Raw genomic sequence first — 8,420 nt, forward strand, 5'->3', positions numbered from 1 at the left:
ATCTAAGTTAATGTTTTTCATAATAAAACAATTTATAAAGAGACAAGTGTGTTCCTTCCAATTCGACTACTGAAACACAGCCAACCTCAACCTGGAACTAACACCATCGAGTTTTCTACAGAACTCATGTGTCTCCCGCCTTATCGGACTGACGAACGTTTTATCCTCATGATAACAGCTAGGGACATTACCTGCAACGTCGCCGAAGATCATCTCATGTACTACATGAACAAGAAAACCAGTGACTGTAAGAAACAACCTCACACAGAGCCATGACCTTCTACAGTCAACCGATGTAGTTTACTAATACTCATGCCCAGTTGAAGGTTGTAAACTTCAGAAACAACGTAAAAAACATCACTCAGTCGACGCCTAGCACTTCATCTTTTAAACGGAGGCCCTAAACTACGTATGCATCAGCAACGTAACATAATTTTTCACTCGTCAACACCTTACTGAAACCACGATGATACTAAAACATTGCCACGACCCTACAAGAAGCCGTGTATATGAGAGAATATAATCCCTTCATAAATCATTATGATACAGGGACAAGATAGGATCCAGCACTTACTCTCCCCCTCACCCTCAGTGACCCTACTCTACTCTACTGGGCTTTATTACGTGCGTAGACCGCAGGCAAACACCTTTACCGCTGACCGAACGAGATTGATCTTCACCGATCAAGTACCAGGCATGAATTCCGAGGGAACTCGGTCCACCAGTCAGGGGGAACCATATCATCTACGTCTCCTCACTCATCTGTAACACTTCAAGATGTGATATATCCCTGTTGCTGTTCTTTCTGGTCTGTTGTATCGCTGATGATCAATTTGACTGGAGATGGGCAGTGTTCGTTTGCCCGACACGTCTCATGTATTTCAAGAATAAAGTAAAAATAGATGTAGGACATTTGATTCACACTATATCTGATGAAGCAATACGTGTGGGGAGAAGAATAAAAACTCGAATAATACCGGAAAGCTGGTAAATGTAAAATATGTACTGGTCTTCAACAATCTGTGTATTAAAGAATATATTCTGCCTGTTTAAACGTATATATATATATATATATATATATATATATATATATATATATATATATATATATATATATATATATGTATATATATATATATATATATATATATATATATATATATATATATATATATATATATATATATATATCCATTTGCTTTTCTAAGTATTTCTCACATACATTCTTCAAAGCAAACACCTGATCCACACATCCTCTACCACTTCTGAAACCGCACTGCTCTTCCCCAATCTGATGCTCTGTACATGCCTTCACCCTCTCAATCAATACCCTCCCATATAATTTACCAGGAATACTCAACAAACTTATACCTCTGTAATTTGAGCACTCACTCTTATCCCCTTTGCCATCTGTCAGCGGATGGAACCATGGAAGCGGAAGTGGATCATAGGGTGGGGGAGGGGGCGAAAATTTTGGGAGCCTTGAAAAATGTGTGGAAGTCGAGAACACTATCTCGGAAAGCAAAAATGGGTATGTTTGAGGGAATAGTGGTTCCAACAATGTTGTATGGTTGCGAGGCGTGGGCTATGGATAGAGATGTGCGCAGGAGGATGGATGTGCTGGAAATGAGATGTTTGAGGACAATGTGTGGTGTGAGGTGGTTTGATCGAGTAAGTAACGTAAGGGTAAGAGAGATGTGTGGAAATAAAAAGAGCGTGGTTGAGAGAGCAGAAGAGGGTGTTTTGAAATGGTTTGGGCACATGGAGAGAATGAGTGAGGAGAGATTGACCAAGAGGATATATGTGTCGGAGGTGGAGGGAACGAGGAGAAGAGGGAGACCAAATTGGAGGTGGAAAGATGGAGTGAAAAAGATTTTGTGTGATCGGGGCCTGAACATGCAGGAGGGTGAAAGGAGGGCAAGAAATAGAGTGAATTGGAGTCATGTGGTATACAGGGGTTGACGTGCTGTCAGTGGATTGAAGCAAGGCATGTGAAGCGTCTGGGGTAAACCATGGAAAGCTGTGTAGGTATGTATATTTGCGTGTGTGGACGTGTGTATGTACATGTGTATGGGGGGGGGGGGTTGGGCCATTTCTTTCGTCTGTTTCCTTGCGCTACCTCGCAAACGCGGGAGACAGCGACAAAGTATAAAAAAAAAAAAAAAAAAAAAATATATATATATATATATATATATATATATATATATATATATATATATATATATATATATGAAGGGATCTTTGAACCCGTTTTCCAGAGTTTCTATTGAATTGTGTACAGTATACAGTCCTGGGACAGAGTTCTCTACACAAGTGAGACCCATATCTTTAGATTCTATACATGTATACATCAGCGTGATATGTGTGAGTATCTGCGGTGTTTGTGTAGGTTTCAGTAGTGTGTGTGTGTGTCTAAGATAATAGATATAGAGCACTTACGTGTGTACAGTTGTGTGTGGCGTGAGGAAGGCAGAAAATGGTTTAAAGTCGGTCGAGAGTTTGGTGACGTCGCGACGGTGAGGCAAGAGGGTGGCCGGTGCAGCTGAACCCAAGCTCTGGGTACGCTGGGGGCAGGAACTGCTCACTTATTACTGCTACAGCAGGGCAGTACTGTCCAGGGGCAGAGGACGTGCCCGGCTGTTACTGCTACAGCAGGGCAGTACTGTCCAGGGGCAGGGGACGTGCCCGGGTATGACTTGTACTACACCACAGGGAGAAACTTTGTTGAGTCCTTAGTACAAGAAACTATGAAAGATTCTGAATGGGTAAAGTGTAAGATCTCTCTCTCTCTCTCTCTCTCTCTCTCTCTCTCTCTCTCTCTCTCTCTCTCTCTCTCTCTCCCTCACTGGACAGTGTCCAGTGAAGTATGGGTCAACCTGAACGCCACTGTGACTGATGCAACGGGTTAGATTCAGCCATGGTTCGAGGCAGCAGTTGGCATCCAGGGTATGGCACCTAGGGTATAACGTGCACTGAAAGATGATTTGATGGATTTAGATCCAAACGTTGACGGAATTTTTTTGCAAAAAGAATGACTTCCAATATATATATATATATATATATATATATATATATATATATATATATATATATATATATATATATATATATATAAAGGTTAAGACCTGACTTCACCGAGAGATGATGGTATATTTCCAAATGCAATATAGTTCCGGCTTCCCACAATCCTTCTCAATTGGAATAGTATCAGAGACCGAGCTGTTATTGTTGTTCGTAAACACTGAGGCACGTCCAGTGCGTCACTGGTCCTTAGCCTTTTCGCGGCCAGATCAGCAATTGCAGCCAGAGCTCTCCCGCTCCAGTCCCACCTGTTGATGTAGAGGACACAACTTGGTGACCGGAAGGGATGACCGGATAACACAGTAGACACTGTTTGTTGTTGTTCGTGACTGTTGTTGTAGACAAAGACACAACACGTGCACCAGTGGGAGTAGATTTCTGGTCAGGATTGACGACAGCTCACCACCGGAGTGGCGCGCCCCTTCTGGACCCAGAAGATACATTTCCTAGGAACTGCACTTGTTGGGGAACATTGTTTAGTCTGTCTGGGTGGAGGATATCTGGCGATGACACGGAGCAGGTGGTGTATATGTTGGGTCTGGGCCCCACAGACTAGTGATGCCGTCTGTTCGTCTGGTCCTCTTCTCAAAAGTCCGAAATCTTGTCCCAAAGACTGAGTGTCACTTCGCAGTCCAGAAGGTCACAGTGTCACAGTGAACTTGCTTGTTGGTTCGTTATCAAGTGCTGTTCCTCATACACGTAAGGAACCTTAACCATAGCAATGATCTCAACAACTGAAACATTGTTTTTAAATCTAATCGTTATGTCAAACGCATAATTGTCAAATCCAGTCTCATTAGCTCTATGCATAATTTTAATGTACCTGAGCGCCGATTCTCATTTAACAAAATTATATATAACAAGGTTATGAAAAATATAAACCTGCGTACGGACTTAGGGAGACTGGATGGGTTTACTTAGTCCCTAAGCAAGGTCATATCAGGTCAGGGTTACCTGGAAGGGCAAACACGGGTATCTTTGAAGGAACAGTAGGCCCAACAATAATCATGTGGGTTCGATGCATGGTTTATAGTGCGGAGGAGGGTGGATGTATTGGAATAGAAATGTTTAAGGACAATGTGTGGTGTGAGGTGGTTTGATCAAGTAATGAAAGGGTAAGAGAGATGTGTGGTAATAAAAAAGAGTGTGGTTGAAAGAACAGAAGAAAGTGTGCTGATATGGTTTGGACAAAGAGGATGTAAGTGTCAAGAGTGGAGGGAACGAATAGAACGGGGAAACTAAATAGAGGATGGAAGGATGGAATGAGAGAGGCTTTGAACGATTGGGGTCTGAACATTCAGGAGGGTGAAAGAAGTGCACGGGATGGAGTGAGTTGGGATAATATGGTATGCTGGGGTCGACGTGCTATCATTGGACTGAACCAGGCCATGTGAAACGGCTGTGGGGCCTGGATGTGGATAGGGAGCTGTGGATTCGGTGCATTACCCATGACAGATAGAGAATAGATGTGAACGAATTCGGCCTTTCTTTTTCTGTTCCTGGCGCTACTTGCTAAAGCAGGAAATGGCGATCAAGTATGAAACGGACAAGATCTCTTGTAACCAGATTCCTCAGCTTACAAAACAGGAGAAAGGACGCTCCGTAGCATTATTTCCAGCAATGCTAATTGCACACAACCCAACGTCCAACTTCAACTCGTTATCTGCCACAAGAACCTGAAGACACGAAATGGCCATCAACCTCAATCGTTCCCAGAATTCCCTCCAGAACTCTCACATGGTTTAGGAATTCACTATAGAGAAGGAAGCTGTGAACTCATAAGACAAAGTATATAGAAGCCATCCTTCCAGGACGCATCACCGTGCATCTCCAACATGACACACCCAAGTTACATGTGGAAGCCCAGAGTGGGATCAGCCTAACAAGACACCAGATGGTAGACTCACCAAAGATACTCAGACATATTCAAAACACCGAGCGTCTTTATATTCCCGTGGCCTCCTCCCTCACCCGCGACATGCGACCCTCAATCAGCCTTGAGAAAAATTCAAGTGGTTGGTTGAGGTCTCCATGAATCCGTATAGCCACGTTTCCTTCAACCTCACGTTAGTGGTTGCTATTTTTCCACTCGAATCTTCCTAGTATGAGCAGCTCAGATCATATGGAAATTTACAATTCAGTCTCCTTCTTGAAACTCGAAAAATAAGGGCTTTAGAAAAAAAAAATGCAAGTAACGTAAAGAGATTTGTTTACAGACTGTTCAGTGAAACATGTCTACAAAAGAATTGCACTCGACCAATCTTAATGTATCTATACACAATGAAGGACATTCTAACCTAAACACAAGTGAAATAGAACGGGGAGGAGGTCTTGAAAGGCACTAAAATCGTGTTCATTAAAGGCTCATCGTTCAAATGAAGTTTCATATACGCTGAAGAAATCTACAGATATACTTGGCAGATCGCTTGAAAAAAGTGTCTTTGGAAGAAGGTGTAGTACCAAAGGAAGGCAAATGCTATGTCTGTCTTTAAGAAATGAGACCAGAAGGTTGTGCTGAACTACCGACCAGTTCTCTGATGAATGTGGTATTCAAAACATTGGAAAAGAAATTGGAAGAATGATATAAAGGAGAAACTACATAAGAAAGAGACAACACGGAAAAGTTATCATGTATAACAAACATACTTCTAAGAAAGAGTGTGAGCTCCGTTTCAAACAAAAGAAAGGGACGTATGGGTTGAGTGTTCCTGGACTCAAAAAGTGTTTGACACTATACCGCAAAAACTGGATCTTCAGGTAAGAAGAAGAAGGAGACCCTTTCAATAGGCAGCAAAATATCTCAATGGAAGAAAATAAAGGATCGGTGTGCGAGGAGCCTCCTCAAGATGAGTTAAGGTCACCGTGGCTCGCGGTAGGGCTCAACGCTGGCATCAGTTTTCTTTCTGATCTATGGAAATGGCTCGCCAGAAGGACTGGACTCCTACCTGAGTATCATCTCTGGTCGATGCCAAGGGTTAGGAGGGAAGTAAACAAAATTTGAGGATTGCCTCAACGTGCAAGGGGACTTAGACAAAGGCCAAAGTTGTTCTGATACATGGCTGTTGAAAATCAGCCCAGTTATATACAACGCAATGAGGTCGGCTCACAGAAAAAGAAGATCCCAATAAGATTGTCATCTGGCAGGAAATAAAAGTCAGGCATCTGTGTATGGGAGGCTTTGGGAATGAACACTGAACCAAACCTGTCGCCAGAGGTCCACATTTGGAAAATTGTAAAGGAGACAAACTGTGCTGGCGAATACTAGAACCGTATTTAAGCACGTCGGTAAGGAAATGTTTAGCAAACTATTAGACCAAAATTAGAATATGCCTCTCAGTTTTGATCACCGCCACTAAAGAAGCGCTAACAGGAGAACTAATGGAGAAGGTTCACAGGAGAGCAACAGAGGTGGAACCAGAAATAAGAGAACTAGGTTGCAGTGAAAGACTTAAGGCCGTGGGAGACAGGAGAGTAAAGGATAACGCAATCATGATATTCAAGCATCTCAACCAGTTTCATGATGTCCATAATACCTGTTTCTCGAAAGATGCCAAGTTAAAAGAATCAGAGGTCATAAGAAGAAATTCAGAAAGAAACATTTTGGAAAGTATGTACAAAATCATCTTTATGGTATCAGAGTTGTGGCTGAATGGAACAAGCCGAATGATGAGGTGTTGATGACAGTATACAGAAGTCTGAAATGTTGTATGACAAAAATCACGAGTTTGGGCTGGTCGAACGTTCTACTCTAGTACTCTATCTTCGTACTGTTAAAAGAGGTAATTACACACACACAGACACACACTAGCCTGCGTGGTCCAGTTGCGACCTATCACCTTCATGGGTCTGAGATCGAGTTCCGGAGAGGGCAGCTAACCGGTTCACAGCCAACCTAGCTGTTCATCCTCATCCTCCCCTTTTGATCTGTCGATGAATGGCTATCTAGAGTAAGCTAGGGTGTGTGTTTATATGTATGCATAAGGTTAAGTCATGGTGTGTATACAAGGTTACATGTCGGGGCAACACGAGTGTAAAACCCTCTCTCCATAAGGCACAAATATTGATCACAGACACGCCACACCAGTCGAGCAAGATGGAAACAAAACAGGAATATGAAAGTAATATTACTGGTCTGGCAGAGGATCTCACCTTAAATTATTTCATTTATTCAGAAGCGGCAAATTATCGAAAGTATCAGATGCCTAGTGGGCACCGAGAGAAAAGTTTTTGACACGGATGATAAGAGATGTATGTATACTGGTGAGTACAAAATTCTAGGGCAAGTTTTCCCAAGAAAACTTGTAATTATCAACGCCAGAGTGCTGGTAGGTGCAATATACCCGATGCCAAGCGAAATAAGAGACGTCTGTTAAATAACTGATCTGCCGTAACGCTTTATATATCCTAGCATTGTTCGAGGAGAAATATTTGAAAGTGCGAAATATAGTGACAACCGATATGTTGTTGCATGCTTAATTAGGACTTAAACCTTAATATTATTGGCTAATAGTGATATTTACCGTCGTTATTATTGCCAGATATACCAATATCATTTAAAATATATGTCCATTCAAGATAATTGATTCTATGCATCTTATTTACATAGCTTTGTTGATGTACCTTCTTAAAAGTGTCAACTTACAGATCAAGTAGATAACCATGAATTTTGTTTTCATTCAGTAATTTTCCAAGAAGTATAAGATTAGACAACATAGAACCAAAGAAGACAGAAAGGAGATTAGGTCATGATACATATAACACATCCTAAGTCACACGCCGCTCTTAGTGTCAGTAGCCACCAACAGGGTTTATGTTGTGAACAGAACGGCCCTCATAATCAAGACTCGACAAAAGAATGCTGACCAGCACAACGTTTTATATTTCCCCTGAAACTACAGAGCAGCTAATAACCTTGTGAAAAAATATGACTTGCTGGGCAGCGCGCACCCTTTATTGCACAGTTGGTGTGCAGCGTGCCATTGCTTTGTAGTTATTAATTTCGCTGATCAGATATTTCGCATGACACCGGAAAAAATTATTGACGCGAAACCCACTGACGTAAGAAGTGATCGAGAAGAAGCTAGACCTGTTGGAGGTTGAGGGAACAGATGACTCCTTATATAGCGTAGTGTACAAAGAACGTTGACAGGTCGCCGAGGATATTTTTAATCGCGCTCGAAGATGGAGGGCTAATGGGATATTGATCTCTGAGAGAGGCGACGGGAGGCCACCCTGAATTATAGGCCTGTGCCACTAACTAGCATAGTCCGTAAGATACTGGAGATGATGAGCGGGAAGCATAGGGGACTTCTTGCTAGGCACAGATTTAGAAGGACACT

This window comes from Panulirus ornatus, chromosome 20 (assembly GCF_036320965.1).
Source record: "Panulirus ornatus isolate Po-2019 chromosome 20, ASM3632096v1, whole genome shotgun sequence".
Taxonomy (NCBI): domain Eukaryota; kingdom Metazoa; phylum Arthropoda; class Malacostraca; order Decapoda; family Palinuridae; genus Panulirus; species Panulirus ornatus.